Raw genomic sequence first — 10871 nt, 5'->3', positions numbered from 1 at the left:
TCCCTAAGCCGCGCGGTCACAATTTCAGCAAAAATCTGACGTTTTGAAATTCACTCAAAAATGTTGGCAAACTGTTGCAAACGCTCCCCTGAAAGGTTTTTCGGTGGAAACAGATGGGGTTTTTTCATCGCAAACAGAATTAGCCCTCGACGTCTGAACACCTTCTTTTGAAAAAGTCCCTAAGCCGTGCGGTCACAATTTCAGCAAAAATCTGACGTTTTGCAATTCACTCAAAAATGTTGGCAAAGTGTTGCAAACGATCCGCTGAAAGGTTTTTTGGTGGAAACAGATGGGGTTTTATCATCGGAAACAGAATTAGCCCTCGACGTCTGAACACCTTTTTTTGAAAAAATACCTAAGCCGCGCAGTCACAATTTCAGCAAAAATCTGACATTTTGAAATTCACTCAAAAATGTAGGCAAACTGTTGCAAACGCTCCCCTGAAAGGTTTTTCGTTGGAAACAGATGGGGTTTTATCATCAGAAACAGAATTAGCCCTCGACGTCTGAACACCTTCTTTTGAAAAAATCCCTAAGCCGCGCGGTCACAATTTCAGCAAAAATCTGACGTTTTGCAATTCACTCAAAAATGTTGGCAAACTGTTGCAAACGATCCGCTGAAAGGTTTTTCGGTGGAATCAGATGGGTTTTTATCATCGGAAACAGAATTAGCCCTTGACTTCTGAAGAACTTTTTTTGAAAAAATCCCTAAGCCGCGCGGTCACGATTTCAGCAAAAATCTGACGTTTTGAAATTCACTCAAAATGTTGGCAAACTGTTGCAAACGCTCCCCTGAAAGCTTTTTCGGTGGAAACAGATGGGGTTTTATCATCGGAAACAGTATTAGCCCTCGACGTCTGAACACATTTTTTTGAAAAAATCCCTAAGCTGCGCGGTCACAATTTCAGCAAAAATCTGACGTTTTGAAATTCACTCAAAAATGTTGGCAAACTGTTGCAAACGCTCCCCTGAAAGGTTTTTCGGTGGAAACAGATGGGTTCTTATCATCGGAAACAGAATTAGCCCTTGACTTCTGAAGACGTTTTTTTGAAAAAATCCCTAAGCGGCGCGGTCACAATTTCAGCAAAAATCTGACGTTTTGCAATTCACTCAAAAATGTTGGCAAACTGTTGCAAACGCTCCCCTGAAATGTTTTTCGGTGGAAACAGATGGGGTTTTATCATCGGAAACAGAATTAGCCCTCGATGTCTGAACACCTTTTTTTGAAAAAATCCCTAACCCGCGCGGTCACAATTTCAGCAAAAATCTGACGTTTTGCAATTCACTCAAAAATGTTGGCAAACTGTTGCAAACGATCCGCTGAAAGGTTTTTCGGTGGAATCAGATGGGTTCTCATCATCGGAAACAGAATTAGCCCTTGACTTCTGAAGAAGTTTTTTTGAAAAAATCCCTAAGCCGCGCGGTCACAATTTCAGCAAAAATCTGACGTTTTGCAATTCACTCAAAAATGTTGGCAAACTGTTGCAAACGATCCGCTGAAAGGTTTTTCGGTCGAATCAGATGGGTTCTTATCATCGGAAACAGAATTAGCCCTTGACTTCTGAAGAGGTTTTTTTGAAAAAATCCCTAAGCCGCGCGGTCATAATTTCAGCAAAAATCTGACGTTTTGCAATTCACTCAAAAATGTTGGCAAACTGTTGCAAACGCTCCCCTGAAAGGTTTTTCGGTGGAAACAGATGGGGTTTTATCATCGGAAACAGAATTAGCCCTCGACGTCTGAACACCTTTTTTTGAAAAAATTCCTAAGCCGCGCGGTCACAATTTCAGCAAAAATCTGACGTTTTGCAATTCACTCAAAAATGTTGGCAAACTGTTGCAAACGCTCCCCTGAAAGGTTTTTCGGTGGAAACAGATGGGTTCTTATCATCGGAAACAGAATTAGCCCTGGATTTCTGAAGAACTTTTTTTTTAAAAAATCCCTAACCCGCGCGGTCACAATTTCAGCAAAAATCTGACGTTTTGAAATTCACTCAAAAATGTTGGCAAACTGTTGCAAACGTTCCCCTGAAAGGTTTTTCAGTGGAAACAGATGGGGTTTTATCATTGGAAACAGAATTAGCCCTCGACGTCTGAACACCTTTTTTTGAAAAAATCCCTAAACCGCGCGGTCACAATTTCAGCAAAAATCTGACGTTTTGAAATTCACTCAAAAATGTTGGCAAACTGTTGCAAACGATCCGCTGAAAGGTTTTTCGGTGGAATCAGATGGGTTTTTATCATTGGAAACAGAATTAGCCCTTGAATTCTGAAGAAGTTTTTTTGAAAAAATCCCTAAGCCGCGCAGTCACAATTTCAGCAAAAATCTGACGTTTTGCAATTCACTCATAAATGTTGGCAAAGTGTTGCAAACGCTCCCCTGAAAGGTTTTTCGGTGGAAACAGATGGGGTTTTATCATCGGAAACAGAATTAGCCCTCGACGTCTGAACACCTTCTTTTGAAAAAATCCCTAAGCCGCGCGGTCACAATTTCAGCAAAAATCTGACGTTTTGCAATTCACTCAAAAATGTTGGCAAACTGTTGCAAACGATCCGCTGAAAGGTTTTTCGGTCGAATCAGATGGGTTCTTATCATCGGAAACAGAATTAGCCCTTGACTTCTGAAGAAGTTTTTTTGAAAAAATCCCTAAGCCGCGCGGTCATAATTTCAGCAAAAATCTGACGTTTTGCAATTCACTCAAAAATGTTGGCAAACTGTTGCAAACGCTCCCCTGAAAGGTTTTTCGGTGGAAACAGATGGGGTTTTATCATCGGAAACAGAATTAGCCCTCGACGTCTGAACACCTTTTTTTGAAAAAATTCCTAAGCCGCGCGGTCACAATTTCAGCAAAAATCTGACGTTTTGCAATTCACTCAAAAATGTTGGCAAACTGTTGCAAACGCTCCCCTGAAAGGTTTTTCGGTGGAAACAGATGGGTTCTTATCATCGGAAACAGAATTAGCCCTGGACTTCTGAAGAACTTTTTTTTAAAAAAATCCCTAACCCGCGCGGTCACAATTTCAGCAAAAATCTGACGTTTTGAAATTCACTCAAAAATGTTGGCAAACTGTTGCAAACGTTCCCCTGAAAGGTTTTTCAGTGGAAACAGATGGGGTTTTATCATTGGAAACAGAATTAGCCCTCGACGTCTGAACACCTTTTTTTGAAAAAATCCCTGAACCGCGCGGTCACAATTTCAGCAAAAATCTGACGTTTTGAAATTCACTCAAAAATGTTGGCAAACTGTTGCAAACGATCCGCTGAAAGGTTTTTCGGTGGAATCAGATGGGTTTTTATCATTGGAAACAGAATTAGCCCTTGAATTCTGAAGAGGTTTTTTTGAAAAAATCCCTAAGCCGCGCAGTCACAATTTCAGCAAAAATCTGACGTTTTGCAATTCACTCATAAATGTTGGCAAAGTGTTGCAAACGCTCCCCTGAAAGGTTTTTCGGTGGAAACAGATGGGGTTTTATCATCGGAAACAGAATTAGCCCTCGACGTCTGAACACCTTCTTTTGAAAAAATCCCTAAGCCGCGCGGTCACAATTTCAGCAAAAATCTGACGTTTTGCAATTCACTCAAAAATGTTGGCAAACTGTTGCAAACGATCCGCTGAAAGGTTTTTCGGTCGAATCAGATGGGTTCTTATCATCGGAAACAGAATTAGCCCTTGACTTCTGAAGAAGTTTTTTTGAAAAAAATCCCTAAGCCGCGCGGTCAGAATTTCAGCAAAAATCTGACGTTTTGCAATTCACTCAAAAATGTTGGCAAACTGTTGCAAACGCTCCCCTGAAAGGTTTTTCGGTGGAAACAGATGGGGTTTTATCATCGGAAACAGAATTAGCCCTCGACGTCTGAACACCTTTTTTTGAAAAAATTCCTAAGCCGCGCGGTCACAATTTCAGCAAAAATCTGACGTTTTGCAATTCACTCAAAAATGTTGGCAAACTGTTGCAAACGCTCCCCTGAAAGGTTTTTCGGTGGAAACAGATGGGTTCTTATCATCGGAAACAGAATTAGCCCTGGACTTCTGAAGAAATTTTTTTTTAAAAAATCCCTAACCCGCGCGGTCACAATTTCAGCAAAAATCTGACGTTTTGAAATTCACTCAAAAATGTTGGCAAACTGTTGCAAACGTTCCCCTGAAAGGTTTTTCAGTGGAAACAGATGGGGTTTTATCATTGGAAACAGAATTAGCCCTCGACGTCTGAACACCTTTTTTTGAAAAAATCCCTAAACCGCGCGGTCACAATTTCAGCAAAAATCTGACGTTTTGAAATTCACTCAAAAATGTTGGCAAACTGTTGCAAACGTTCCCCTGAAAGGTTTTTCAGTGGAAACAGATGGGGTTCTTATCATCGGAAACAGAATTAGCCCTCGACGTCTGAACACCTTTTTTTGAAAAAATCCCTAAGCCGCGCGCGCGGTCACAATTTCAGCAAAAATCTGAAGTTTTGCAATTCACTCAAAAATGTTGGCAAACTGTTGCAAAGGATCCGCTGAAAGGTTTTTCGGTGGAATCAGATGGGTTTTTATCATCGGAAACAGAATTAGCCCTTGACTTCTGAAGAAGTTTTTTTGAAAAAATCCCTAAGCCGCGCGGTCACAATTTCAGCAAAAATCTGACGTTTTGCAATTCACTCAAAAATGTTGGCAAACTGTTGCAAACTCTCCCCTGAAAGGTTTTTCGGTGGAAACAGATGGGGTTTTATCATCGGAAACAGAATTAGCCCTTGACTTCTGAAGAAGTTTTTTTGAAAAAATCCCTAAGCCGCGCGGTCACAATTTCAGCAAAAATCTGACGTTTTGCAATTCACTCAAAAATGTTGGCAAACTGTTGCAAACGCTCCCCTGAAAGGTTTTTCGGTGGAAACAGATGGGGTTTTATCATCGGAAACAGAATTAGCCCTCGACGTCTGAACACCTTTTTTTGAAAAAATTCCTAAGCCGCGCGGTCACAATTTCAGCAAAAATCTGACGTTTTGCAATTCACTCAAAAATGTTGGCAAACTGTTGCAAACGCTCCCCTGAAAGGTTTTTCGGTGGAAACAGATGGGTTCTTATCATCGGAAACAGAATTAGCCCTGGACTTCTGAAGAAATTTTTTTTTAAAAAATCCCTAACCCGCGCGGTCACAATTTCAGCAAAAATCTGACGTTTTGAAATTCACTCAAAAATGTTGGCAAACTGTTGCAAACGTTCCCCTGAAAGGTTTTTCAGTGGAAACAGATGGGGTTTTATCATTGGAAACAGAATTAGCCCTCGACGTCTGAACACCTTTTTTTGAAAAAATCCCTAAGCTGCGCGGTCACAATTTCAGCAAAAATCTGATGTTTTGCAATTCACTCAAAAATGTTGGCAAAAACTGAAAGGTTTTTCGGTGGAATCAGATGGGTTTTTATCATTGGAAACAGAATTAGCCCTTGAATTCTGAAGAGGTTTTTTTGAAAAAATCCCTAAGCCGCGCAGTCACAATTTCAGCAAAAATCTGACGTTTTGCAATTCACTCATAAATGTTGGCAAAGTGTTGCAAACGCTCCCCTGAAAGGTTTTTCGGTGGAAACAGATGGGGTTTTATCATCGGAAACAGAATTAGCCCTCGACGTCTGAACACCTTCTTTTGAAAAAATCCCTAAGCCGCGCGGTCACAATTTCAGCAAAAATCTGACGTTTTGCAATTCACTCAAAAATGTTGGCAAACTGTTGCAAACGATCCGCTGAAAGGTTTTTCGGTCGAATCAGATGGGTTCTTATCATCGGAAACAGAATTAGCCCTTGACTTCTGAAGAAGTTTTTTTGAAAAAAATCCCTAAGCCGCGCGGTCAGAATTTCAGCAAAAATCTGACGTTTTGCAATTCACTCAAAAATGTTGGCAAACTGTTGCAAACGCTCCCCTGAAAGGTTTTTCGGTGGAAACAGATGGGGTTTTATCATCGGAAACAGAATTAGCCCTCGACGTCTGAACACCTTTTTTTGAAAAAATTCCTAAGCCGCGCGGTCACAATTTCAGCAAAAATCTGACGTTTTGCAATTCACTCAAAAATGTTGGCAAACTGTTGCAAACGCTCCCCTGAAAGGTTTTTCGGTGGAAACAGATGGGTTCTTATCATCGGAAACAGAATTAGCCCTGGACTTCTGAAGAAATTTTTTTTTAAAAAATCCCTAACCCGCGCGGTCACAATTTCAGCAAAAATCTGACGTTTTGAAATTCACTCAAAAATGTTGGCAAACTGTTGCAAACGTTCCCCTGAAAGGTTTTTCAGTGGAAACAGATGGGGTTTTATCATTGGAAACAGAATTAGCCCTCGACGTCTGAACACCTTTTTTTGAAAAAATCCCTAAACCGCGCGGTCACAATTTCAGCAAAAATCTGACGTTTTGAAATTCACTCAAAAATGTTGGCAAACTGTTGCAAACGTTCCCCTGAAAGGTTTTTCAGTGGAAACAGATGGGGTTCTTATCATCGGAAACAGAATTAGCCCTCGACGTCTGAACACCTTTTTTTGAAAAAATCCCTAAGCCGCGCGCGCGGTCACAATTTCAGCAAAAATCTGAAGTTTTGCAATTCACTCAAAAATGTTGGCAAACTGTTGCAAAGGATCCGCTGAAAGGTTTTTCGGTGGAATCAGATGGGTTTTTATCATCGGAAACAGAATTAGCCCTTGACTTCTGAAGAAGTTTTTTTGAAAAAATCCCTAAGCCGCGCGGTCACAATTTCAGCAAAAATCTGACGTTTTGCAATTCACTCAAAAATGTTGGCAAACTGTTGCAAACTCTCCCCTGAAAGGTTTTTCGGTGGAAACAGATGGGGTTTTATCATCGGAAACAGAATTAGCCCTTGACTTCTGAAGAAGTTTTTTTGAAAAAATCCCTAAGCCGCGCGGTCACAATTTCAGCAAAAATCTGACGTTTTGCAATTCACTCAAAAATGTTGGCAAACTGTTGCAAACGCTCCCCTGAAAGGTTTTTCGGTGGAAACAGATGGGGTTTTATCATCGGAAACAGAATTAGCCCTCGACGTCTGAACACCTTTTTTTGAAAAAATTCCTAAGCCGCGCGGTCACAATTTCAGCAAAAATCTGACGTTTTGCAATTCACTCAAAAATGTTGGCAAACTGTTGCAAACGCTCCCCTGAAAGGTTTTTCGGTGGAAACAGATGGGTTCTTATCATCGGAAACAGAATTAGCCCTGGACTTCTGAAGAAATTTTTTTTTAAAAAATCCCTAACCCGCGCGGTCACAATTTCAGCAAAAATCTGACGTTTTGAAATTCACTCAAAAATGTTGGCAAACTGTTGCAAACGTTCCCCTGAAAGGTTTTTCAGTGGAAACAGATGGGGTTTTATCATTGGAAACAGAATTAGCCCTCGACGTCTGAACACCTTTTTTTGAAAAAATCCCTAAACCGCGCGGTCACAATTTCAGCAAAAATCTGACGTTTTGAAATTCACTCAAAAATGTTGGCAAACTGTTGCAAACGTTCCCCTGAAAGGTTTTTCAGTGGAAACAGATGGGGTTCTTATCATCGGAAACAGAATTAGCCCTCGACGTCTGAACACCTTTTTTTGAAAAAATCCCTAAGCCGCGCGCGCGGTCACAATTTCAGCAAAAATCTGAAGTTTTGCAATTCACTCAAAAATGTTGGCAAACTGTTGCAAAGGATCCGCTGAAAGGTTTTTCGGTGGAATCAGATGGGTTTTTATCATCGGAAACAGAATTAGCCCTTGACTTCTGAAGAAGTTTTTTTGAAAAAATCCCTAAGCCGCGCGGTCACAATTTCAGCAAAAATCTGACGTTTTGCAATTCACTCAAAAATGTTGGCAAACTGTTGCAAACTCTCCCCTGAAAGGTTTTTCGGTGGAAACAGATGGGGTTTTATCATCGGAAACAGAATTAGCCCTCGACGTCTGAACACCTTTTTTTGAAAAAATTCCTAAGCCGCGCGGTCACAATTTCAGCAAAAATCTGACGTTTTGCAATTCACTCAAAAATGTTGGCAAAGTGTTGCAAACGCTCCCCTGAAAGGTTTTTCGGTGGAAACAGATGGGTTTTTATCATTGGAAACAGAATAAGCACTCGACGTCTGAACACCTTTTTTTGAAAAAATCCCTAAGCCGCGTGGTCACAATTTCAGCAAAAATCTGACGTTTTGCAATTCACTCAAAAATGTTGGCAAACTGTTGCAAACGAGCCGCTGAAAGGTTTTTCGGTGGAATCAGATGGGTTTTTATCATCGGAAACAGAATTAGCCCTTGACTTCTGAAGAAGTTTTTTTGAAAAAATCCCTAAGCCGCGCAGTCACAATTTCAGCAAAAATCTGACGTTTTGCAATTCACTCAAAAATGTTGGCAAAGTGTTGCAAACGCTCCCCTGAAAGGTTTTTCGGTGGAAACAGATGGGTTTTTATCATTGGAAACAGAATTAGCCCTCGACGTCTGAACAACTTTTTTTGAAAAAATCCCTAAGGTCACAATTTCAGCAAAAATCTGACGTTTTGCAATTCACTCAAAAATGTTGGCAAAGTGTTGCAAACGATCCGCTGAAAGGTTTTTCGGTGGAATCAGATGGGTTTTTTATCATCGGAAACAGAATTAGCCCTTGACTTCTGAAGAAGTTTTTTTGAAAAAATCCCTAAGCCGCGCGGTCACAATTTCAGCAAAAATCTGACGTTTTGCAATTCACTCAAAAATGTTGGCAAACTGTTGCAAACGATCCGCTGAAAGGTTTTTCGGTGGAATCAGATGGGTTCTTATCATCGGAAACAGAATTAGCCCTTGACTTCTGAAGAAAAATCCCTAAGCCGCGCGGTCACAATTTCAGCAAAAATCTGACGTTTTGCAATTCACTCAAAAATGTTGGCAAAGTGTTGCAAACGCTCCCCTGAAAGGTTTTTCGGTGGAAACAGATGGGTTCTTATCATCGGAAAAAAGAATTAGCCCTCGACGTCTGAACACCTTTTTTTGAAAAAATCCCTAAGCCGCGCGCGCGGTCACAATTTCAGCAAAAATCTGAAGTTTTGCAATTCACTCAAAAATGTTGGCAAACTGTTGCAAAGGATCCGCTGAAAGGTTTTTCGGTGGAATCAGATGGGTTTTTATCATCGGAAACAGAATTAGCCCTTGACTTCTGAAGAAGTTTTTTTGAAAAAATCCCTAAGCCGCGCGGTCACAATTTCAGCAAAAATCTGACGTTTTGCAATTCACTCAAAAATGTTGGCAAACTGTTGCAAACTCTCCCCTGAAAGGTTTTTCGGTGGAAACAGATGGGGTTTTATCATCGGAAACAGAATTAGCCCTCGACGTCTGAACACCTTTTTTTGAAAAAATTCCTAAGCCGCGCGGTCACAATTTCAGCAAAAATCTGACGTTTTGCAATTCACTCAAAAATGTTGGCAAAGTGTTGCAAACGCTCCCCTGAAAGGTTTTTCGGTGGAAACAGATGGGTTTTTATCATTGGAAACAGAATAAGCACTCGACGTCTGAACACCTTTTTTTGAAAAAATCCCTAAGCCGCGTGGTCACAATTTCAGCAAAAATCTGACGTTTTGCAATTCACTCAAAAATGTTGGCAAACTGTTGCAAACGAGCCGCTGAAAGGTTTTTCGGTGGAATCAGATGGGTTTTTATCATCGGAAACAGAATTAGCCCTTGACTTCTGAAGAAGTTTTTTTGAAAAAATCCCTAAGCCGCGCAGTCACAATTTCAGCAAAAATCTGACGTTTTGCAATTCACTCAAAAATGTTGGCAAAGTGTTGCAAACGCTCCCCTGAAAGGTTTTTCGGTGGAAACAGATGGGTTTTTATCATTGGAAACAGAATTAGCCCTCGACGTCTGAACAACTTTTTTTGAAAAAATCCCTAAGGTCACAATTTCAGCAAAAATCTGACGTTTTGCAATTCACTCAAAAATGTTGGCAAAGTGTTGCAAACGATCCGCTGAAAGGTTTTTCGGTGGAATCAGATGGGTTTTTTATCATCGGAAACAGAATTAGCCCTTGACTTCTGAAGAAGTTTTTTTGAAAAAATCCCTAAGCCGCGCGGTCACAATTTCAGCAAAAATCTGACGTTTTGCAATTCACTCAAAAATGTTGGCAAACTGTTGCAAACGATCCGCTGAAAGGTTTTTCGGTGGAATCAGATGGGTTCTTATCATCGGAAACAGAATTAGCCCTTGACTTCTGAAGAAAAATCCCTAAGCCGCGCGGTCACAATTTCAGCAAAAATCTGACGTTTTGCAATTCACTCAAAAATGTTGGCAAAGTGTTGCAAACGCTCCCCTGAAAGGTTTTTCGGTGGAAACAGATGGGTTCTTATCATCGGAAACAGAATTAGCCCTGGACTTCTGAAGAAGTTTTTTTTAAAAAATCCCTAAGCCGCGCGGTCACAATTTCAGCAGAAATCTGACGTTTTGAAATTGACTCAAAAATGTTGGCAAACTGTTGCAAACGTTCCCCTGAAAGGTTTTTCAGTGGAAACAGATGGGGTTTTATCATCGGAAACAGAATTAGCCCTCGACGTCTGAACACCTTTTTTTGAAAAAATCCCTAAACCGCGCGGTCACAATTTCAGCAAAAATCTGACGTTTTGAAATTCACTCAAAAATGTTGGCAAACTGTTGCAAACGATCCGCTGAAAGGTTTTTCGGTGGAATCAGATGGGTTTTTATCATTGGAAACAGAATTAGCCCTTGACTTCTGAAGAAGTTTTTTTGAAAAAATCCCTAAGCCGCGCAGTCACAATTTCAGCAAAAATCTGACGTTTTGCTATTCACTCAAAAATGTTGGCAAAGTGTTGCAAACGCTCCCCTGAAAGGTTTTTCAGTGGAAACAGATGGGTTTTTATCATTGGAAACAGAATAAGCCCTCGATGTCTGAAC

Source organism: Podarcis vaucheri (assembly GCF_965113315.1).
Source record: "Podarcis vaucheri genome assembly, chromosome: 5".
NCBI classification, from domain to species: Eukaryota; Metazoa; Chordata; class Lepidosauria; order Squamata; family Lacertidae; genus Podarcis; species Podarcis vaucheri.
Note: the sequence above shows the minus strand (reverse complement) of the source record.